This window comes from Lepisma saccharinum, chromosome 26, assembly GCF_977018435.1.
Source record: "Lepisma saccharinum chromosome 26, izLepSacc3.1, whole genome shotgun sequence".
Lineage (NCBI taxonomy): Eukaryota > Metazoa > Arthropoda > Insecta > Zygentoma > Lepismatidae > Lepisma > Lepisma saccharinum.
The window spans coordinates 6,200,593-6,225,568 of NC_139254.1; the positions used below are offsets into that span (position 1 = coordinate 6,200,593).

Genomic DNA, 24,976 nt, shown 5'->3' on the forward strand with positions numbered 1-24,976 from the left:
ATTGCTATTGTTATTATTATTGTGATTATTATTAGTTACTACTACTACTTTACAAATCATAAAATTCAAATTGGATTGAAAATACTTTGGCGTTGTATGCAAGTTCGGACTCGAGGCTACTATTCAGATAGAAACAGGATTCGCCTCTCTTCCTTTCCATAAACATGTATCACTTTGTTACTGAACGAACAATTCGTTTCTTTCTGTACTTTTTTCACAATGCAAAGATATCAATCAGAGTCGGAGACCACTCAATCTACTGTCCTTCATGGTACTTCTAATCCATGTTTTTACATGCCGAAGGGTACTGTAAAATAATAATAACAATAACGATAATACACATAGTGGTTCGGATCCCACTTGAATGCTGTAACTTAAGGGCATGCGATACAATTTCCACGGGAGTCTTCCCAAGCCTTTCCGTCCATGGCAGTGTGCCAACTTAGCTCTCTTGGAGCCAGATCTGGCTCTTGCGTGCACTCTAGCCGGACCCTGTGGCCGAGTGGTTAGCACATCGCGCTGCGACGCCAAGGGTCCCGGGTTCGAATCCCGCTCGGGCTTGGTTGTTTGCTAATGTCCATTCATCAATTTCATCACTCATCCCCATCTTCACAAATTAGACAAGAGGTACAAAACGCGAAGTAAAATAAACTCAATCAATCAATCTTTCGTGAACTGGGACGCCCACACCCCGTGCCCCACTATGATGCCATCTCTGGTTCTGATCCACATAGACCACCTTTCGTCATAATTATACATTTTGCACGTGACGTGATATTGTTATATTGGCTGCGTCGCCCCACTCTCTCTTATCTCCACAGCTACTTCTTTATAGCGCAATGTTAGACGTGAAATTGACATAATATTGTTGTCAGGGAATTCTTTACTTTCGATTTCATACCACCGTCGGTGGATTATTGAGATGGGCGATGCCGCCGGATCCAGATGTTGAAAACTAAGAATAAATTGTCATCAATTTAGAGTTAACGATAATAGCAGTGCCCCACCCCTTTGACAACTAATATTACCCTAGAAGGCACTTTATCCAGCCATCGTAAATCTAGCTCCATGAGAGTCAGTTTTAACTCCATTTAAGGTGAAATTTAGTTCTTTTATGCCCATCAGGTTTGGCAACACTGCCAGGAGGCAAGGAAAAAAAGCATTGATCATATGGGAGTATGATTTGATTCATTCTCTTGTGAATATAAAACTTCCGATGGAATAGAAAGAGATGTCAACGGGAAAAGGGCAGTTTGAAGATGCATTTCACCAGCGGAAAAGTCGAAACTTCCATTTGATTAGCCGTAACTTGATGTTGAAGTTGATTCCCCATAAGAAATACATGGGATTCCGAAAATTATTATTCATCATATTTTTCAAACATCGTGTCCAGCTTAATAATCAAGATAACAAAATGTTTGCACTTGCAACATGGAGAGAAATTCATACTCTTGGATACACCCAGGGTTTGTTTTAGTAGCAGTGCCCATTCGGGCGATGCTGAAATAAATGCACAATTGTTGCATAATTGTATCTCCTCTCCTAAAATATCGCTATCATTTCACCATTCCAATTACATTTACTCTTTCCATAAATCTCAGGGGGGGGGGACAAATACCCCCTGCCCCCCACCCTGCGGGCGCCCTTCAAGGACAGCACACAAGTCGCACAGAGAATTAAACTGACCGTGAGTTAGGTTGCCAGAGTCTGGAAATTGCAGTGCAGGTTGTATGTACGTACTACGTGTCATTTGTGTGCCTTTGTGGAGTTCACCCATGAGGCGGTCAGGGGCGTGATGCTGATCACATCATCCCCAATCACGATCAAGAAAGTGTGGTGCGTTACCTCCACACCCCCTATACGCCTTCATGGCGTGGTGCTATGCACAGGGGAGCACTTTACTTCTTCTTTTCTTTTACTGGATAGTACATTAATTCAGTTAGGCCTAACTTTAGAGCCCCATAGCTGTATGTAGAAGTCGTTAAACAATTTATGGCAGATGTGTACCACATCCAGTTTCTTTAGGTGTTTCTCGAAGTCCTAAATATCACAGCCTTCTAGAGCATCGTTTCTCAACCTATGGGGCGCGACGCACTGCTGTGTCCCGAGGGGGTGTTTGGTGGGTCTCGAAGTCTGGTGTCTTAAAAACATATTACATTTAAATTAGTAAGTTATATTGCATTAACAATTTAAATTCAACCTGTGTTGTACGTAGTTTAAACTCTACATTTCTGTTATTCGCGGTCTACCATTACACATTAGTCACGTTAGTTCGGTGAGTACTTTTATTTTTAAATTTCAGCATGTGTGTTTAGTTAGATGTTAGACTAGAGTAAATTAGTCTTTTAAGTTACTTATTTACTTGTCTAGAATGAAGTATGTGTAATTGGTTTCAGCAGCGTAAAAGAGGGCTTCTTAAAGTACTCGATGTTAGCAAAAAATATGATTATAAACTGGATGCACACCGCTACAAGTATTTCTGCCGCCGCCCATGCTTATGGGTACCATGGAGTGTAATATCCTTCAAGGTGGGTCCAGGACTGAAAAAGGTTGAGAACCACCGTTATAGAGAGCATTTCACAAGAACTTTTCTATCAAATACTAAAACTGAGCCGTGTATTTGACGCATGTTGGCGACGCATCGTCTTTTAATGCTGTTCAAGCCCTTGTTGACAGCTGTAGTGTCTTGGTTTGTCTTTTGTTTTAAAAAGAGTTCCCGATCGACCCGCGACAGTTCTTAGAGCAAGACAAGAAATTGATGTGGCTATAATAGCTCTTTAAATATTAAGAACGATTGATGCACCGCGTATGAGGACGGTAGTTCAAGAGTTGCACAAATACCAGACAGATTTTTTTTTCTATCTTTGGTGGACAGGCCGTTTTGAAGGCTTGGGTTTCTTTTTGGACGTAAGAGTAATAAATGCAAATACTTGGCCTTCAGATGAGTGTGAACGTGTGTTTTATGGTGACACATCGAACCTCCTTTATGTGAAAAAAGTGTACTTTATTCTAAGCGAGAGCATGTGCGTACAAAGAAAAGCTAATACGCATTCATACCTCACTCAAGGAACTTGTGTCTTCAATCGGAATTGTACCAGTATATATAGTTGATTGATTGCTTTGTTGTTTTAAGTCCACTTTATGCACTGGAAGCCTAATCGGGACTGGGCCTACAGTTTAAAGTGGGATCCTAACCACTGTGCCCTGTGCCTCCACCGGGTATCGAACCCGGGAGCCCTTGATTACAAGGCGACGACGTTACCACTAAGCCATCAGGAAGGTCCATATATAGAGTAGAGAAGGGTAAGACTGCGCGTCGGGTAAGACTGCGAACTGTTTTTTTTTTCAGGTGATAATCATACACGGTTGGCACCACTGCTCCACCGTCATTTCGCCTAAGATGGAAGCTAGCCGTGGATGTTAGAGAAGACATGTTGCTAGTTCGTTGTGCTGAAAGAGGAAAGCGAGAAGAGTTTTAAGGTGTTTGCTATTTATTTGGATACTGAGTTTTCGTATAATTTCTTCACTGTAAATGTAGAGAATATCACGATGTTGATTCATAGAGGCTGCTGTGTTAATGCCTAGTCCATCTGTGTATTTGTTTTGATTGCATTGTGCAATGGCCCGACAGCATCACGTGCTTTGTTCCCGATTGCAGCACGGGGCAAGACTGCGCAATAAATTCCAGGTGAACAGACATTTTACAAATCTGCAGTAATTATTGGATAGATATAAATTTTAATATGGATGATCTGATGTCAGCACAGTTCCTTCGAAACCTCCAAAGGTGATAAGTGTGAAGGAGAGAGGATTGCATAAGGAAGTTGTTAGTGGAGAACGTGGACAAACCATCACTGCTGTATGTCGTATGAGCGCGTCAGGAAGTTTCATTCCTCCGGCATTCATCTTTCCACGGAAGAGAATGACAGCAGAACTACTTGAAGGGGCACCGCCATCTGCTATTGGTATGATGATGAAAACGAACATCCTTGCTGAAGAAGACATATCAAGCTGGCAACGTCAAAAGAAAGAGTACAGTTGCTCTGGTTGTGATGAGGAGTACATTGATCCCACAGACGAGGACTTGATTCACTGAGCTACATGTTTGGATGGCACGACAAACACTTCTCATATGAAAGTGGAACTTTCTTAAGTGATTTGTGTTCCTTTTTATAGGACCTTCATAAAAATGTGAGTCTGTTTACAATGTGTTAGTACGATGCGCATTCTTACCCGAACATGATCTCAGTCTTACCCCGCGCTGCGGGTAAGACTGCGCGTTTGCATGGTCATGCTTTTCGTTAGTTTTCTGCTGAAATATTGTCTACTGAGCTTTCGGAAATTTACTGTGTGTTGGCAAAGGATAGTGCATTCTGTGTTACTTTTTCCGTATGTTACTACACATTCATAACTTCAAAAAAACATAATGAACAAAAACTGCACAGTATTTCCCCATCTTAGTCTCTCTCTCTCTCTCTCTCTCTCTCTCTCTCTCTCTCTCTCTCTATATATATATATATATATATATATATATATGTATATAAATATTTGAATGTAATAACGGGTTAAGTTCAATCAATTAATATATTAAGACCCAGTATAAGTTCCATGTCTCTATTGCTTTTTGTACGAAAGTTACGCACGTTCAAAGTTTCGGCTGCGTGACTATTTGGACATCCTGTATTCTTAAAATTTGAATTATTAAAATAACATAGATTCTGAATTTTTCATGTAAGTTTGGACATCTTACTATGGGCTGCAGCCCACCTAACCCTCCCAGCGGGGACGCCACTCGTTCCGTTAGAACTTGCCGCCCTCCCTTCTGAAATCCATTTCCAGGTACCACCTCTATCCCTTGCAAATTCATCCACCACCTCCGACGCCTCTCCTTCCGAAAGACCACCAACAATGACAATGGCTGTTATTGTTACGTCAGCGATGCCGTAATCTGTTTACGCAGCCCTGATTAAGGCGGCTGCAACCTTTGAAGCCTCCAAAGACAGGATCCTCTGTGATTCTCGCGACTTGACAGCCGCTTGTTTCTTCATCTCCATCGAATTTCAGAGAACAAAATACGTCACTGACAAAGATGCCCCTGCCAAGGTTGATTGTGGGGAACTCCTTCCGCAGATTGAGTTCTAACTAGATCTCCACAGAGGGCATTCTTGTTATCGTGGAAGTTGGAGAATTGGTCCTTCAATACGCTTCCATGTGCATCAGAACCGTCAACTGACAATATACAGGGTTTTCCAAAAGCCCTTCCCACATTGAATCCATTATAACTAGAGCTCGGAAGTTGAAGGCCTATAAATTGCCAAAAAAATACCTATAAAAGACCTAAAAATATAAAAAAGGACGTAAAAACGGAAAGAAGGACGTATAAATGTGATCCAAATTAATTAATAACTTCAGTTTTAATTACATATTTAATGAATAAAAAAAATTAAAAATTCTGGTGGTATGGAACATACAGTGCGAAAAAACTATATGAATGAAATGCATCTTCTTTCAGTCCAAAAATATTTTTCTCTCGTTTCAGGGATGGTTCAAATATATTTCCTTTCTTTTTTTATTTCTTTTCTACAGAAAGGATGTTTAAGAGGTGATGAAGTGATGATGATTCGAATTGAGAATGGGCAGTAAAAACGTAATCGAAAGAATGTGAAGTTGCAAAAAAAAACCGTTAAGACCTAAAAAAAGGCTAAAAAAGGACCAAAACGCCGAAAAAGGCAAAAATGGACAAATAAAACCCACCTTTTTCTGGCCTACAATGACCCAAAATGAACATATATTATGTTGGGCCTCGTCTTCGGACACTAGGAAGAAAAAGGATATTTCCTCAACTTCCGAGCCGTAATTATAACTTTGTAACGAACAGAGATATTTCAGTGAAATAAAGTTTGTACTTCACAGCGGTCTTTAAATTTATACCTGGCAGCACTGCATGTTTGTCGTCCTCATCGCCATACCTCCAACCGAGCACCATTCACATCGATGCATTCCTGCAATCTCGTCCTGAATCCGAAATGCCCGAAAAAACCTGATCGCTCACAGTCACCTGACCCTCTCAACGTGCAGTGTTGCCAGGTAAAACATTACAAAATACCGGCAGTAGAAACTTTATTTCACTGAAATATCTCTGTTCGTTACAATGTTATAGTGAATTTAAATGTGGGAAGGGCTTTTGGAAATCCCTAGGCGCTTAAAGTGAAAACTCTGTACAGAAAGCGATTATAATTAGTTAGTGGAATAAGTCGACGGGATTATATGTCAAAGTGTACTAAAAGGGAACAAAAGTGGGGAAATTGACATCAAGTGTGGGTAAAGAACATTAACACGTGATACAGAAGTACCAACAATCAGGATACGCGTACTAAGAGGCAACTAAAGGGAATAAGTAGGCACTAAATAGAAAAAGAAGCACTAAAATTTAGGAATAGGCACTAAGTGTTGACAAAGAGCACTAGCCTGTTGTACGGAGCCATGGGCGTCGCCAGAATTTTTTGCACGTGGGGGGTCGGGCAAATGATAAAAGTTGAATAATAAAAAAATAACAAGTATTTTTAACACGGTTATAAATGTTATTATACAGTAATAAATATTATCAAGTAACAAAAATAGATCTTACTCGAAATAATAATAATAATTATTAATTATTGTCATTATTATGTAAATGGGGAAACTCGATGCACCAACTATTTTCCATTATTTATTTTACATTTTATGCAGTTAGTATCTGAAATGCATTTTGGTATTAATTTTGGCATGTCTCGTTCAAGAAAAGGCTTTAAATGTTAGGGGGATTTTTTTCCATAAAGTTTGTTGTGTGACCTCTCATCTACAACTGTAATTATTAGAATTTTGAAAACTGTGGAACCATTTGTTCTTTGGATGAAATGGTAGAATATAACCTTGTTCCTGTATTTTTCACTCGAAGTTTTCGATCCAATGCATTTTTACTTTGATTCTTCTGTTCGAACACTAACTAAATGAACTTTATTTCTGTTCGTAACAATAAGAGTAACAAACTTTAGGCCAGCTTGTATTTTTAAATATACGATGTCAATTTCCAGGGGGGTCCACCGTCCCATTCGGCCCCCCTCCCGACGCCCAACATTGAGGCAGACACCAAGGGAGAAATGAAGTGGATGAATAGGCACTAAATTAGTTATGCAGACTAAAAGAAGGAACTAAAAAGGACATATTAGGGACTAAATGAGTTAAACAGGCACTAAATAGAAACAAACGCGCTAAAATTGCGGAGATAGGAACTAGGTATGGGAAGAGAGGTACTAACAATAAGGAGACTGGCAGTAAGAGGGAAATAAAGCGTGGAAACAGGCACTAAAGTAGCTAGACAGCCACTAAACTGAGATGCAGAAGCACTAAATTTGTTGAATAGTCACTTAGCGTGGATGTAGAACACTAACCTGTGATAAGGATTCACGAACATTGAGGAGGCAGGCACTAAGAGGCAACTAAACAGGATAAGTAGACACTAAATTATTTAAAGAGGCACTAAATGGATAAAGAGTACTAAAATTGATGAAATAGGTTTTAAGTGTACGTCACTAAGGCACTACGTTAGCTAAACAGACACTAAGTGTATAAAGGCGAGCGTGAGTAAAGAGCACTAACATTGAGGAGACAGGCAGTGAGAGAACTAAAGGGGATAAATAGGCACTAAACTAGAAAATCAGGCGCTAAAACTGAGCGAAAGAACACTAAGAGTAGGCAAAACAAGCAAGGAAATGACGTACAACCAAATACGCGAAAAGCGGTGTTCAAGTTCAGAAGATGCAACAAATGCCCGTCTGTTGCTTTAACGTTCATTTGATTGGTTAGCACGGACCACGTGATCATGTACCACCAGTGATGTGCCGTAGACTATAAGTTTACCTCTACATGTGTTGTCTACACGTAATCTACGCGTAGATTACATTGGGTTGTAGTTTACATATACTACGTAGACAATCTAAAGTGCATTAAAATTAATTTTCAAGGGTTTCATGAAAGGAAAGTGACATTTTCAACTGTATTGGTTCCTAACGAAATGAAAAGAACCCTATTTACAACAAAATTTCTCTTCTCTTCTATTATCAATGGAGCAAGATAAATAGTATGCAAAAAAACAACAACAGATGGCAGTCGTGAGGCAAGAGTGGTCTTTTTCCCACAAAACACTATAATATTTCCTATATTAGGTTTCTTCCTAGGTGAGAAATTGTTCGAATTTGGAAGAAAGAGTATGAAAAGTTCTCCTCACACATCAGCAACTGATACGCAGTATAATTTTATTTTAATTCCACGGCGCCCTTTGATAAGTTATCACCTTTCGCCATGTTGTTTACATAGATTACGTAATCTACGTGTATAAAATAGTCTACGTGTAGAATGTAGACTATCGTTGTTTACGCGTAGACGCACATCACTGTGTACCACACACTACACCGCTCCAGAACGCAGTGCAAACGGTGCAGACGCAAAATACACTACTTGACACCAAATGGACGAAGTAGACAATTCGGTGTTGCACCGTGTAAGCATCTAGACGCTTTGGTGCAAAGAGAGTCGGAAAGTGCAGCGAACTAGATGGGCCTATTCGCGATTAAAATTACCACCTGAGCGCTAGTGTCGCTTCCAATATGGCCGCTGTACGTAGAGTAGATCTTTGTTTACATTCAGTAGTAGTACGTAATAGCAGCGTGTTGTCATTGCTGGTATGGAACAAACGTTTAAATGACGCGTTATATTTAAATATTGCAAATGCGATGTGAATTCCAGGAACTAAAACGAAGGTAAAGCTGTGCTGATAGCGAAGCATTTAATTATGATAATAAAAATAACACGAGAAACGCACACGAAACTAATGTATACGCACTGGTTTTTCAAAGCGGTGCTGTTTCATCTGCACTGCACCTCGGTTGTAACTGCCTAACTGGGGCTCTCAGAAATGATTTGAAAATAAAACAATTCACCTGTATTGCAAAGCTTGGGAGGAAATAAATGAAAACATGCTGTTGCAGTTTTTTTCCCCAAAGAGGCAGGCTGGTTTAATAACAACACCGGATAATGATAATAACAATAACAACAATTTCATTGAGGCTCTTTTCGGTCTTCACTGAAAATTAACATACTGAATGAAACAGCAACATTAGCATGTCAATTATGTTTTTCTGACTTACCTTTATGATTACGGACATTAATTAATGGACATTTCTACTTTGACATGAAAAACCTGTTCCAAATTATATACATAATACATTGTTTTCGAAAAAATGTTATATTCATAAAGAACAATTTAAAACTTGCTTTCATGGCAATAAAATAATCTTTCCGAAAGATAATTTCTGAAAATAGAGTGAACAGAATTTCCTTGCCGCATTTCAGTTATGGCAATCTTGTCAATTAGTTGTTTTCTCTGATTTATTTAAACATTTCATTTTGTTGATTCCACGGGGTGGAAAACACATGTAAGCTTTTCACCTGTCCTGAACCACGAAACTATTTAGAGCAAAAAACTGAACAGTATACGCTACTTTTTCGCATGTTCCTCATGCTTTGAACGGCTTCAACACGGCGAAGTGCAGCGAGGAGTCCTACGTGGAGTGATTCCTGAAAATCTCACCAGATGGCATATCGGATGATTTTAATCGCGAATTGTAAGATTGAAAAAAAAAAAGAAACAGTAGGCAAAGCGATGGTAAGTTTTCTAAACAGGCAGGTGTTGCAGAAGAAAGACACAAGTAAATATAAAAACGCATTAAAAGTGGTGTTTTCTGCCGTCAGACTTTCGTGGTTACGCAGAACTTCAATGTGGAAACGGATGAACGCAACCGAATGAATGAAATCTAACCAAATCAGTGGCGTGCGGTGACCATTTCGATAGCCGAAGTACTGAATATATCTCTTTCTTGGTTTTGGACTTTTAACCAGTGTTAATTTCAAAATAATTAGCAACGTTTGGGAGGCTGAATCTGCCTCCGTCTTCAGGGTAGCGTGTAGTCTGTTAGATCATATAGTGTCTATAAATGGTTGCCTTGGAGGATTATTCTTGGTGGCCTAGGCTCCACCTTGTCTGTCGGTCACAACGACCTCTATATACTGTAGGTGCATGAAGTTTCCAGGGAGGAGTTTCAGTGGCCCAGGCTCCACTTCGTCAGGTGGCCACGTCAAGACCTATTTTTGTATGTAGGTTGCCAGGGAGGATTATGTTTACTTCGTTAACGTCCAAGAACTGAAGGAAGTCGTCGCCAAGAACGTGGGTGGGGATAAACAGCGGGCGAGTTGTTTTCGTCCAATCCCAGTCAGCCAATGGGCGCAGCTGTCATTCTGCTCGTCTACTCCACGTGGAGTCTCAGTCACATGACTGCGGATACGCTGTTGCCGTACTTTGCAACTTCAATGTGGAGACCGTGTGAAGGTGCTTGTGCACGGAAGGCCAAGGTGGCATAGAGTAGATGTGTGGCAACACTTTGCGTTGAATGTGATTGTTGCAGCTGGTGAGCGCGCTCCGTGATTAAGATATTTTCAGTCGAGTAGCCAATCGCTATCTGCGTTCTGTACCTTCTTTGTTTTTACGACTAGCGTCATTGTACCCACATCCCTTATTCCGAGCACCGCGTCTGGTACTTGTATAACGATGATAAACCAGGGGAGAGGGGATAGTATCGACTCTTCAACTTCCAAAACCGAACCACTCACGGGACATTAACCGATGAATCGGCCCTCTCATAACGGCTACTCATTTCCCAGAATGCTTTGTGCTCAGCATTCGTTGCGTGTCCGCATCAGACACAGGCTTGTAATTCATTTATTTACTGCGCGATAAATACGTCACTTGCAGACAGGTGTTTGAATGTGAACCCAGGACCCCCATTTCCATCCTTCGGTCTAGTGGTCACGAAAGTCATGCCGTTGTATTTCGTCTACTTTCACTTTTTTCTACAGACATGGAAGTTAGTTAAAAGCAGAGACGTCTCGTGAACGCATGCGGTGCATGCTGCGCATGCGTCAATTGTGCGAAAAAGGACAGCTTGCTCTGGGACGACATTAATGAGCATTTCTACATTCTAATTTCTTCATATAGGAGAAGTATTTATTTTACACAAGAGCGCTCAACTAAGCTTATAGTACATTTCTTGGATCTGAAGTGAAAGAAAGTAATAATTTTTTCCCCACAATTGACGCATGCGTCACTTCAGATCCAAGAAATGTAATATGAGCGCTCTCATGTAAAATAAATACTTCTCCTATATGAAGAAATTAGAATGTATAAATGCTCATTAATGTCGTCGCAGAGCAAACTGTCCCTTTTCCCACAATTGACGCATGCGTTCACGAGACGCCTCTGGAATTGCCAATAGATGTCGCCATATTTTATTATATATAAAAAATGTGCTTAGAAGATTACTAGACTTGCAAATCAGATTTTTTGTGGAGTACAACAAAAGCTTAAATTACAGTAAGCTACCACAGTTACTCAGAAAACCAGATAGACCACGTGGCGATTTGACGGAGGTGGCGACGTTCGCTACAGGATGTAACATACAAGAGAGGTGCAGACATTGGTAGTGGCTAACTTTAAAATGAAAATTCAAGCTCGGAAGAAGAGAAGAGAATGGAACAGACAAGGAAGCGGTATGATGTTAGTAAGTTAAAGGATAAGAATCTCCAGGAAACCTTCAGGATTGAACTGAGAAATCGGTTCCAAGTATTGACCGATGAAAGTGAGCAGAATGAAACAATTGAAAGAGAATGGACAAAAATTTGATCTGCCTTCGCAGAAGTAAGTGAAAAGGTTCTGGGCTTCAAGGATAGGAGGAAAAAAGATTGGATGTCTCTGCAGACCTGGGAAAGGATTAATGAGCGAAAAGTAATTAAGGAGGCAATGAACTCAAGCAGGACAAGGGCAAGGAAGGCAGAATTGCAAACAAAGTATACAGAGAAGGATCGAGAAGTAAAGAGTAGTGTTCGTAGGGATCAAAGAAATTGGGTAGACAATCTGTCTCAGCAGGCGGAGGAAGCAGCAAAAAAGAGGAATCTTAAAGAACTATACGTCATCACAAAAGTTCTGTCAAGGTAACAGATGCAGAGAAATCGACCAGTGAGAAGTAAAGATGGTACACTCCTTACGAATACTGAGGACCAACTGAAACGTTGGAAGGAGCATTTCTCTGCAACCATTAATCGCTCTGTGGATGCTCAGATAGACCAGGGGGAAGAGGAAGATGATAATGATGGTGATGTTGGCCCCAGTGTAAGAATTAGGACGGATGTTCCAACAGTAGGAGAGATTGAACAGGCTCTGAGAGAGGTACGTAATTGTAAAGCAGCTGGTGTCGACAACATACCACCGGAAGTGCTGAAAAGTGATATAAACACCACAGCAAATATGTTGCAGCCCTTATTTGAGAAGATATGGATAGAGGGAGTGATGCCTAAGGACTGGAGGAGTGGCCTGTTGGTGAAGCTACCGAAAAAAGGGGATACATCAAAGTGTGACAACTGGAGAGGTATAGCACTTCTCTCCATTCCGAGTAAGATCTTCACTAGAGTTATCCTAAACAGAATTAAGGAGCATGTTAACTTGAGACTCAGAAGAGAACAGGCAGGGTTTCGACCAAATCGCTCCTGTATTGATCAAATTAACACCTTGCGGATAATTTTGGAACAATGTATAGAATGGTCATCTCGTCTCTATACAGTTTTCGTTGACTTCGAGAAAGCATTTGACTCGGTCAACAGAAATGCAATGTGGAAGGAAGTGAAACGATATGGAGTGCCCACAAAAATTCTTGATCTTATCCGAGAAACTTATCGTGATTATACATGTAGAGTTATGTGCAGTCTGGAGTGAGGCAAGGTTGTATATTATCACCTACAATGTTCCTGATCGTGATCGATGCAGTGATGCGAAATGTAATATGAGGGAAAAGACGTGGTATCCAATGGGGATTGAATAACAGACTAGAAGACCTTGATTTTGCAGACGATTTGTGCTTCTTATCTGAAGCACATGGTGATATGCAAACAAAACTAGCAGATCTGATAGAAAGTGCAAAAAAGCAGGACTTGTGATTAACTCCAAGAAGACCAAGGCACTGAGGATTAACTCCACAAAAACAGACCCGTTTAATATGGGTGTAGAGATTATTGAAAATGTGGATAGCTTTACTTACCTGGGTAGTGTGGTGGCAAAAGACGGAGGGGCTGCACAGGATGTTTCTCAACGAATCCAAAAAGCAAATGGTACCTTTTGTGAGGTTCTATCCAGTATGGAAAAACAAGAAGATATCTATGAAGACCAAACTTCGTATTTTTCGAAGTAACGTTAAGTCTGTACTGTTGTATGGGTCTGAGACATGGAAAGTAACAAAAACGATTACCTCTAAATTACAGACCTTCATCAATCGCTGCCTGAGAAAAAATTTGAATATCTTTTGGCCAGAAGTGATTCAAAACCAAGAACTTTGGAGAAAATCTGGAGAAACCGAGGTGTCCATACAAATAAGGCGGCGAAAATGGAATTGGATAGGGCATACGTTGAGGAAGGAAAATAAGGCTGTCGAGAGAGAGGCACTAGACTGGAACCCGCAGGGAAGAAGGAAAAGAGGGAGGCCTAGACAGACGTGGCGAAGATCTGTTCACGCTGAGGCCTTGGAGGAAGGAAAGAGCTGGAATGCAGTGAAGAGAATTGCCGTCAGTAGGACCAGATGGAGATGCTTTGTTGATGCCCTATGTTCCACAGGGAACAACAGGAATTAAGTCAAGTAAGTCAAGACCACAGTTACTGTAAATTAAGACTGTAAGCAGCAGCCTGTGCAATACTGTAGTTTAAAAATGACTTCTTGTATCTAAACGTGGAGAGCTATATTATGAGTATGAGCTAGGTAGGTACGTTTGTTGTAAAAATGGTTGAACTTGTATTGTCAACTCTGTATTGATTAACCGGCAATGAAAATTGGATATCTAGATCCTGAAATGCAAGTTTCCCTGCATGGTGTTGTGTGTGTGTGGCCTGACTTTACGGCGCTGCTAGAAGTTGTCATCGGGAATTTGGCATTAAAATCCATTTTAGGATCTAGGTGTACCACTTTTGGTGACTGTACATGAACACAAAACAGTTAAGTAATGAAGCGACAAGAGTTCTGGAATAGAATTTTAATTATGACTGACAGATACCTCTCTACGAGCGTGACTTTCCTGTCATCGGCAAGTTAGGACTCTCCTATAGGAACACCACCTTATCATATTTAAGTATTCAGGATGGTCCTATACGACGGCCTCTTTCCCAACTGGACATTTTTGGAAATATTTAGAAGGACGAATAATTATATTTCGCTTAAATATTAACGCTTCAGAAATTAAAGAAGATTATAATCTCAAAGGATTACTAAAAATTAAAGGATACTTTTGGAATATTACTTATAATTTATGAAAAGCCAGAAGAGCAAATATCTAAATTATCGCCTTAGCAACACTCTAACAGTTGGATACTACTTGGCAACGAAATTAACAAAATCCGGCTATAAAAGCGAGGCAAATTCACAGAAGCGGGGAGACATGCAGGCAAGGTTATTAGAAGTATAGGTTGGGCCAATCCGTTGTTTACTCGTGATGACGAAACGACGGTAAGAAGTGAATTTATCAATGAAATGAATTCCAAATCTATGCGCTAGTGTTGCACTATGCAGATAGGAAAACAATACCAGAAACTGAACACACGAAATCGAGTACACAAATGAGCATTTCCATCCATTTACATTTTGTGGCTTTAGACAAATTGAAAATAAATATCGATAGGTACTTATTGTTATGCGGGACAGAATATTATTGATCGGAACGGGAATTTTTTTTAAATACCGACAATCGGGACGGGAATTATTCATAATTTCTTGACTAGTCGGGAAATTTTGAGGACGGGAAAATTCCGAAATTTCCCGAGGCTCTGGAAATCTCAAATTCTACACGTCATTTTCACCTTAAGTGATAGTCTTTGCATTTCTGGAATGAAAACTAACAATTTCCGATAAGTTCCAGGCACTTGCAATGTAGAAAAGAAAAAGAATTAATACCGTTTTGAAATGACCATTCGGTATTTCCCGACTGCTCGGGATCCAGAAAAGTAGGGAAGTCATTTGCTGAAGTCGGGATCGGGACAGAATTTTTCCGACTTTTCTAGATACCGCACACCACTTGTCATTATTATTTATTACAACATACATCTTCCAAATAATAAACTCGACAATGTAAATTGATGAGAATTAGTAAAGCATTTAATGAAGTGACTAATCGCAAAGGACATAATCAGCTCAGATCCTATTACTTCTTCATGGTATGTGACGTAAAGTTCCCGCCCAACCGTTTGACGGCGTTAGTGGCTATCGCATCTCCTTTTCCACAGCCTGTAGTACACATACTCATCTAGACATTGTTCTTGTTCTGGTGTTTAATATCTGCATACTGCAACACTGTCGTTTTGTCATTTCACGTGACTTGACATTGAAGTGATGCAATCACTTGGCCGGTCACACGTCATCGCAAGCAAAAACTTCAACCGTTACCATGGTTTTGGGCCAGGGCTGCATGCAGGGTCTTTACTCGTGTGTTTTCCACCCTAACTGCTCCACCCCAACTGGGTCTTTACCCATTGGACGAAGGCATCGCTGTTTGAGGATCTTTACGGAAACTTGGAAGGGGGAGAGGTCTTAACCTAAACATAACCAGTATTTTTCATTTGGTCATCACCAGCGCAGTCAGCAGTTAAGGCGACCTAGGGTCTTAACCCGGGTACCTAATTCTCACAGCTAACAAGATATTTAATCTTTCCACAGGAATCAGCAGCGTCAAGAAAATTACGTAAGCTGTAAGGAATAGCGATACTACGTCAGCTGGTGACGTCAAGACACCAAACTATACCCTGTCGCAGATAACTATAGAGCAGGGCAGCGCATATAGGCAGAGGAGGAGGAGGAAAATCTAGTGGTGAAAGCGCAGTGTTGCCAACCGTACGGTCCATACCTTAGTCCGCACGCTAAAGGCACGGCTTGTCAAAATTTGCTGTTTCAGTTTTATCTTTAATATTCCCCTAAGAAATTCTTAAAAGAATCGTACGGACCTGGAGACAAAATTTCAGGCCGTTTGCCATGTGCGTTCGGTATTATCCTTTACAAAAGTTTGCAACGCTTACAGAGAGAACGGGTAACTCCCGTCGCCCATTACACAATCCCGTTTCTCTCACTGTTCATTGGTGGAGCCGTCTGGCGTCACTACTTGCGCAGATACTTGCTCTCGTTCGCCTGGTCTACAGTTAGCTGGTACGGAGTTTAATCAGAAATCAGCGACTCGTGAATTGTTGTGAAGAACAAATTGATAATAGAATGCAAATCTGTTCGAGGATAGAACGGGTATATTCCGACCTGTAACTTCTGGCAAAGGACTAGGTGTTACCTTCTGCCTTAGAAAATCAGTCCGATAGAAAAGGTAACGATACCTATGGTGTCAAAAGGACACGGGTACGTGACATGACAGATTTTGATGACGTCGTTACAGACGAACGAGAGCTTAAAAACTTGGGGGTGTCTTTACATTCAGGAATGAATGTAGTATCAATACTCAAAAGGGTATGTTCTCCACAAGAAGTGAAATATGCTACCCCTTTTATCTACTTTCGAACCACACTATTGGAGCTGGGGTGACTTGAGGAAGTCGCCATGTGGATAGACCAAACCTTCTGGGACAACCTCAAACATATGCCACCTCTGAAGCAAACAATATCGGCATACCCGTACTTGGACGAGACAAACCCAGATATCCGTGATTCTGGTAACCATCTCCATCTCTCGACCGCCAGAGGTTTCCCTAAAGTTTGCTACTTGCAGCCCGATCTGGCAACCACCTGGAAGCAATGAAGAGGAAATCTTTTCTCGCTGTTGATGGTGAGAAATCACAGCCGCTGAGAGAGCACTGTCGCCCGTGCATCCTCAAAATTTGAATTACAATCAGTGGCGGCAATTAGGGAGGGCAGTTGCCCCCCACTTTTTGCAACTTTTGCCTCCACACTATGCTAAACCTTATGTACCAAGGGAAAGGAAACTGTCCTTGGCCCATAGTTTTGCCACCTTGCCACCCCAGTTTTTTTTAACCCAATCGCCCCCACTGAATAGAGCCATGGAGCCGTTACACTCCCAAGGCCTCCACATCGTATAAAAATAGCACATCACAATAACACAACCTGGCAAAGATAACCGCAACCTCAAGTCATGAAATCTCTAAAGAAACTGATTTGGCAACATCTCATTTACTCCACGTGGACTTGACAAGTACTGTCAGTTCCTAAAACGGACGCTATTGGTGGGAAAGGTTTGAGGGGGAGGATTTACTGGGCTCCACGTGGACTTGACACATGGTTGTCAGAGGGAAACTGATCGAATCAGGACTTCAGCTATACAAAAGTGACGTTCTAAACAGGACTTTAACTATATGAAGAATCCTGTAAGAGTACGCACTTAACTTTGCAACCACACAGAAGCTAAAGATATCATTATAACGACAAACAGTTTGCACTAAAACAGATATTGATACACTGACTCATCCAGGTAATAATAAACTAGTATTATTTTTAAACATTTATGAAAAAATGTAATTGCGCACTCCTAGAGGACAGTTCATCTAAGAGTGCGCACAATGTCCTTCAAGAGTACGCATTAACAGGTGTCACATTTAAATATACCCATGCCGTCATAAAAATAGCGTGATTGGTACCACCATTGAATACAACACAACGAATTGCGCAGAGAAGAAAAACGAAACGCGAATATTCACAAATCACTCACCAAAGAGATCAAAGGCATGTAATTAGCTCTTAATTAGAAAGCAAGGTCGTCAATAATAACCGTGTTTTCCGAAACGAACGACGATTAATTGACCTCTCCTCGTCGGGGGAGGTGACGCGACAGGCTTCGGATTAAACGGTGTCCGCTTCGGAAGGCAGCGATGCAAGAATTACGATCGCCATTCGGAGCGTAAAAAGTGACCGAAAGTAATAACGCTCACTTAACGGCTTGGTTGTTGAATTTCTTTTCCCCTGAGAATGTCTCGATTGATCCCTCAGCCAAGAATTTGGAAAACTGAGCTTAAAAGAAAGTGGAAGTAAAAAGGTGCTGCTGGCCAGTAAACATGACGTCACATGTCCCCCCCCCCCCCAGAAGGTAATTCCCGTTTAGTAGTCCGACTCTTAATGCCATAGCTGACCATGTGGAGGAAAGTCAGCAGGAATGACGGCTTGTCCAGCCGGGAATAAAAATGTGGTCACTTTTCATTTGAATTAATTTTTGTCATTTAACGTCGCTTCTCTGCTAATCGCGAAGTGACGATAAGGTGAAGGGAAACTCATAAGGAAAATCCATCCATGGGATTCGAACTCGTGACACCTGGCGTTGTAGTTCGATACCCGGTGGAGGTACATAGCGGTTCGGATCCCACTTTAACCTTTAGACCGCCGAGCGGGGTTTCGAAAGTAACGTTTCCCTGGCCGCCGCCTTTGCGCGCGATTTTTAAATTTTACACTTATTTCAGAAAAACGTTATATCTCGGAGACTATTTGAGAAATCTACTTCGGGTAACTTTTGTTTTGCAGCTAGAACATCAGGGCATGCAACCGTGAAGGAATCAAAACGCCAAAGCCAATAAGAGGGGTTGGGTGGGACGCGGCCCCCAACTTTCAATGAAAAAAAAAACATAAAAATGGGGAGTTTTTTCACATATTCGATAATGTATTGCACCCAGGAACATGAAATGACTTTCATTCGGTTGCGAAGTACCATGCTTTGAAAATAAGGCTAACCTTTGCCTCCTCTTCCCAAAATAGCGGGGAATGAGGGGAAAACTCCCCATTTTTATGATTTTTTCATTGAAAGTTGGGGGCCGCGGACCACCCAACCCCTCTTATTGCCTTTGGCGTTTTAATTCCTGCACGGTTGCATGCCCTGATGTTTCAGCGGAAAAACAAAAGTTAGCCGAAGTAAATTGGTCAAATAGTCTACGAGTTATAACATTTTATGTCAAATAAGTGTACAAAATTAAAATTCGCGCCAACTTCCATACGTAACTTTGGAGTCGGGGGGGCTAGGGGGGTCCTGGGTGGGTGGGTTTTCTTCCACATGACATTTCAAAGTCTTATCTCAACATCTGTCAGCGTTTACAACATCACATACAAGTATGAAGGTCCTAAAAGCACATGTATTGTTTAATTAGCACGATGGTCCATGAGTGTGCCATCGGCGACTCGGGCTATATTGTGGATGGAACACTCATAGACCATTGGGAAAGTAAAGGTTAAACTGTAGGTCCAGTCCCGATTAGCCTTATTGTGCATAAAGGGGACTTAAAACACCAAATCAATAAACCATTTCACTGGTGTTATAGCGCGTTGTGATAACCACTCCATCACGAAAGTCGGTCATAAGGGTCCGGTGCGTAAAACAACTATAGGAAAGGTTATCCTTTACGTGATGTGAACATTTGTCGCTGTTATACGGTTCACCCTGTATACGCATATATTCGTGCTCGTAGATTTCAATTGTTAGCAGTGACGATGTTCGTCAGAGAAATCTCGACACCATGGGTTCCGGGTTCAAATCTCGGCGTTCCTCTGTGCGAGTATCCCTTCATCAATTTCACCATATCATCACTCATCCTCATTAGCGACTACACTCTGTCTGAGTCATCTCTGGAGCAGGCGAACGGAAACATGTCTCTGCGCAAGTAGTGACGCAAGATGGCTCCACCAATGAACACGTGAGAGGGAATGGGATTGCGTGGAGGGGGAAAGCGACTGCAGTTACCAGACTTTCCAGTAGCGTGTACTGCTTCGCTCTGCCCACTCGATTTCCTCCCCTTCTCTACCGCTATGCGCGACCTTTCTCCAGATATAGCTGGGACAGGGTATGGCCAAAAGTGGCAGAAAAGCGACGTAAAATATCAATCAATCAATCATCAGAGAACTCACAAGGTCGTTTCCATACATGAGAGCACACTCGTCGCAAACTTTGCCGAACATATTCCCAGTTCACATCAGCACGAGAACAAATGCCGAAACGACCGCGTTCGCTCATCCAGCATCCGGCAACCGCCCTCATCTCGCAAAATTTCTGCATCCCGCACCATCTCTGGTCGCTCTTTACGGAAAACGATGTTATCTTCGGTCGTCCATCGGAGAAAGTTGGGCGAATCCCATCTAGGAAACGGAGGAAATTAAACGAAACGTTACAAATTTCCCCCCTCTATCTCTCCAGTTCGCCCCCTCCATCATGGTCGTTTGTTTGAGTCTCTCGTTTGCAAGCGGGGTAGGAATGCCCCGTGGGGCGGGGAGAGCGACAGTAATAAAGCTAGAATGTCGCTCTCTGATAAACCCCGCATCAAAAGCCTGGATAATTACGTCGCAATTCCGACCAGAAACTTTCTCCTCGATAGGGACGACGAGGTGGCAATTTGAGTTCGTACGAGAAAGTAATCAAATGCTAAGGACTCGTGTAAATCAAATTCTCTTCCTTTCGGCGGACGGAACCTCATGAGAATCTTCAAATCGTTGCTTTTATGCTCGCTTCCACGAGCGCGTCCGACGTTGACCTGTACCGGCTGTTACGGTAAGGCACAATATTTTTCGTAAGGTACATTTATATGCAGGTAAGAGGTATAAAAGGACCGCTTTAGACGAAAGAAAGCCGGAAGGGCTCACAAAAACATCTCCAAGGGAGACAAAAAGAAGGAGCGGAGGAAGGAAGGAGAGCCACGCCATTTACAGCTACAAGGTGTTGAAGCAAGTTTACCCAGACACAGGCATATCCAGCAAGGCGACGAGCATCATGAACAGCTTCGTCAACGACATCTTCGAACGCATGTAAAGGTATAGTGGGGTCAGTTGCGGTTGCCCACAATATTTAAGCTGGAAGCGGCTACGGGCAACGGCAACTGTGAGTGAAAATAACAGTTGGGCTGAAAAGTTCGTAGGCTGACTCATAGATGGCGTTACTAGAATTAAATCCATGTGATTTTTACTTAGTACTAACCTTCAAAAGATACGTGTATAAATTTCACAGCTGCCGGATAATTAGTTCGTGAGATATAGCATTGTGAGTGAAGCAGCTTTTGTTATCTTGAAAAAATGGATAAAAAAGAATTTCGTGTGTTAATAAAGCATTGCTTTTTGGCGAAAAAAATACTGTTGAAGCCAAGGCTTGGCTTGATAAATATTATTCGGACTCTGCACCAGGAAAATCAACCGTTGAGAAGTGGTTTGCTAAATTTAAACGAGGCGAAATGAGCATCGAAGACGATGCACGCAGTGGACGCCCCAAAGAGGCTGTTACCGACGAAAACATCAAAAAAGTCCACAAAATAATTTTAAATGATCGTAAAGTGAAGTTGATCGAGATAGCTGAGACTTTAAAAATATCAAAGGAACGTGTTGGACATATTGTGCATGAATATTTGAACATGCGAAAGCTGTGTGCAAAATGGGTGCCGCGCGTGCTCACAATCGACAATGCACCGTGTCACAAATCAATGAAAACGATGGCAAAATTATATGAATTAGACTACGAATTGCTTCCCCATCCTCCATATTCTCCAGATCTGGCCCCCAGTGACTTTTCCTGTTTGCAGACCTTAAAAGAATGCTCGCTGGAAAGAAATTTAGCACTGATGAAGAGATAATCGCCGAAACTGAGGCCTATTTTGAGGCTAAAGAGAAATCGTACTATAAAAATGGCATCGAAAAATTGTATGACCGCTATAATCGTTGTATCGCCCTCAAAGGCAACTATATTGAATAATGAAATCGAATTTTCTCAAAAAAATATTTTTTACTATGTTAGCCTACGAACTTTTCAGCCCAACTGTTAAGACCCGTACTATACATTACAAATTCTTAATTTTGCGTCGTACTTCTCACACGATAATGCGGGAGTTTACGAGCAGAATCTGCGAGAAGCACGAGACAAGGCCCTGTAAGAGAATACACATATAAATATGTCGAAGGGTCCGGCAACGAATAGCACCTTTATGATTTCTCCATTGCGAATAGTTTGTTCTCGTAATTAAGTTAACGTTATTCCCTCTCTCTATTATATCATTACTATGCCCCAATGATGACCTTGGATTTAATTTGTTTATGACTAGTAACGTACGTATCTTACACCGGCTTACGGACAAGAATGCACGTAGCAAAAATATACTATTTCAAATTTCAATTTTAACAATATATATATATTGTGCACTTTATTGCGTATTTTATGAAAACAAGACGACTTATAAAAAGAGTGGAAAACTAACAACTAAAACTAACTTTCTGCTACATGCAGAAAGATACAACTCTCAAGACATGCAACCATGCTTGTTAATTCACAGCACGGCCTGCGTGCATTATTACAATCATTAATATTTAATCACCCGCCAATTACAGATATATATAGTACTTACACATATTTTGACAACGGACATCAATAAGCCAGTACAAAACCCCAAAAATTAATCAAAAACCTCTCCTCTTTCTCGTACGTGTTTCAAATACACTTTAAGTTCCCTTTTATTTGACTAGTAATCTTTAGATACATGTATATCCCACTTATTGTTCTGATTCTATCGCATTTTTAATGCTACCGTTAAAGGGGGTTAATAGGGATGAACAGTTCTGCAAGAATTTGCGGGTTCGAAGAAGGATTATACTTTGTTTTTACAAATTCTAGTTCAATTAGTTGCGATTTTGCTTCGTTGGACAAACGTTAAATTAACACGCGTAGCACTGCAGGATCGAAGAACACGACCTGCTTGTTCATTAATTTGGTCTACGCCTGCTCATAGATTATTTACGCGTGTGTATCAAGTTTATAGCAAGAATAAGCATTTTTGCACAAGGACCGGCAAACGCAATTTAATTCAAGTTCACACATACATGTGCCCAAATTCCTTTTTTCCTTTTTGTGTAAAAACTCGCATTGGTTCACTTATTCTGTTCAATGCACAAAGGGGGGGGGGGGGGGGGTCAAAACAACAAGGTTTCGTCGCCTTAATGTAAGATGAAACGGAACGTTAAATACAGCAAATGTACGGCAATGTGTTTTTGCATTCCTAGTGCGCAGCGTTGAGTTTACGTACCTAACAAAATGTTCAGCCCAAAAGCCATATGACACAGTGCTCCATTTGCAGTCTTTATCCTCTTTTGCAGTGTCCCATCGCACGAGTGGCACAAATGGCTGGCTTCTATTCGACACGCAGCATGGCTAGGCACGTCTCTCGCTGACGAGGAAAGAGATGTAGAGACAGCAAAAACTGGTTGTGTGCCGTTTTGTTCCTGGCGATAGAGAGTGTCGGACTGTGCGCCGAGATTTACGGCAAGCCGGCTAGTTTAGAATCTGCCGCAAGAGGCAGCACATGGGGAGCTATCAGGGGCGACGCCATCTGATGGCCGAAAATTGAACCCATGAGCATTACTATCATTCACTTTTCTTTTATGGAAGGTTTACGAATGTAAAGTATTCGAAAACGTTACACGCATTGGCCACGAAGCTTCCAGGCTGGCTCATTACAACAAGCGATCGACCATCACCAGCAGGGAGACCCAGACGACCGCCAGGCTGCTCCTTCCAGGTGAACTGACCAAGCACGCCGTCAGTGAAGGCTCCAAGGCCGTGACGAAGTACACCAGCTCAAAGTAAACGCAAGGAAGTACATACCATGCTGAAAAAAGCCCTGCGTCGAGGACTAGCACTCAACGAAACTCATTCTGAACAGCCAATCATCGGAAACGCAGAGCGGCCATGAAAGTTACACAAAGCAATATGTTGCTTGCACCAAAATGTCCTGGTGCTTACGTGTGTGGCACCAAAAAGACATAGCACCAAAATATCCGTACATTCCGGAAAATGTGTTAAGCTCCTAGCGTCATCAGTATTCTGTGAGACATCAAGGCCAGCGGACAAGATTGTTTTTTGAACTTTGCTTGTAATTTATTGCAATTTTCAAACACATTATATAATATACAGCACGTGTGGTGAAGACAATAAGGCTCAGAAAGGTGTAATGGTGAACATATGTTCGATATTACCCTACGATGTTAGCTTATAATTTTAAATCAGAATCACAGTGTCTTGCAACTGCATTAAACTTCAACTCTTCAAAAGGAAAACCTTGCACAAATGATATCAAGAAGTTACGAGGGGAGAGTGAAAAGTTTTGAGCCTCAAAGGGAAGGGGTGTTTGAGCTACAGTTTCTCATTATGATCTCTCTACATAATCATATAATCTCTATAATCACCCCCTCCCCAGATCAATGCACTTACGCATTCTGTACTGCAATTTGTTTACAGTCATCTGGTAGAATGATTTGTCCTGAGTCTCTCACCTCTGAATGACCGCCTTCGTCCATGTGGAAGTGACGTTCTCGAAGTGAATTCTCCATAGCAGAGAAAAGATGAAAATCTGACAGGGGCAGCTCGGGGGAATAAGGTGGATGGGGAAGTGCGGTGAAGCCACACTCGACCAAAGCAGCCTGTGCATTGAAGCGGACAGAGGTACCGAATCGCGGCCCTGTCAGCTACTCTCTTCTCTGACACTTCATTACTTTTCAACCTGACAAAAAATAGATGAAAACATATGAATTTCATAAAAGTTCGCACAGAGTGTCCTAAAATTCGAACCTTACATCCTCCAAAATATTAACTACCTAGCTTCACTCCTTCCATGTGAGGCTAAAAAAAAGTTTTCACTCTCCCCTCGTACTATAGTTCGGAATCTATTTATATACATTTCTTTCGTATGTTCAATCATATGCATCTGTAATTGTCCACGTTTGTATATTCACAAACTATCACCAGTGACGGCAATTAGGGAAGAGCAGATTAGGGAACCCCTTCATTTTTTGCACCACATCATGAGCTCTTAATGTTTTGCCTAGTCTACCAAGAGAAACTGCCCT

At 41.4% G+C, this 24,976-nt stretch overlaps 1 protein-coding gene across 2 annotated transcripts in view; it reads left to right on the top strand.

The window, feature by feature from the left end:
* The window catches only part of LOC145979421 (uncharacterized), a 471,036-nt gene that overhangs the window by 101,262 nt on the left and 344,798 nt on the right, over positions 1–24,976 (top strand). The gene's annotated exons all lie outside the window — the stretch shown is intronic.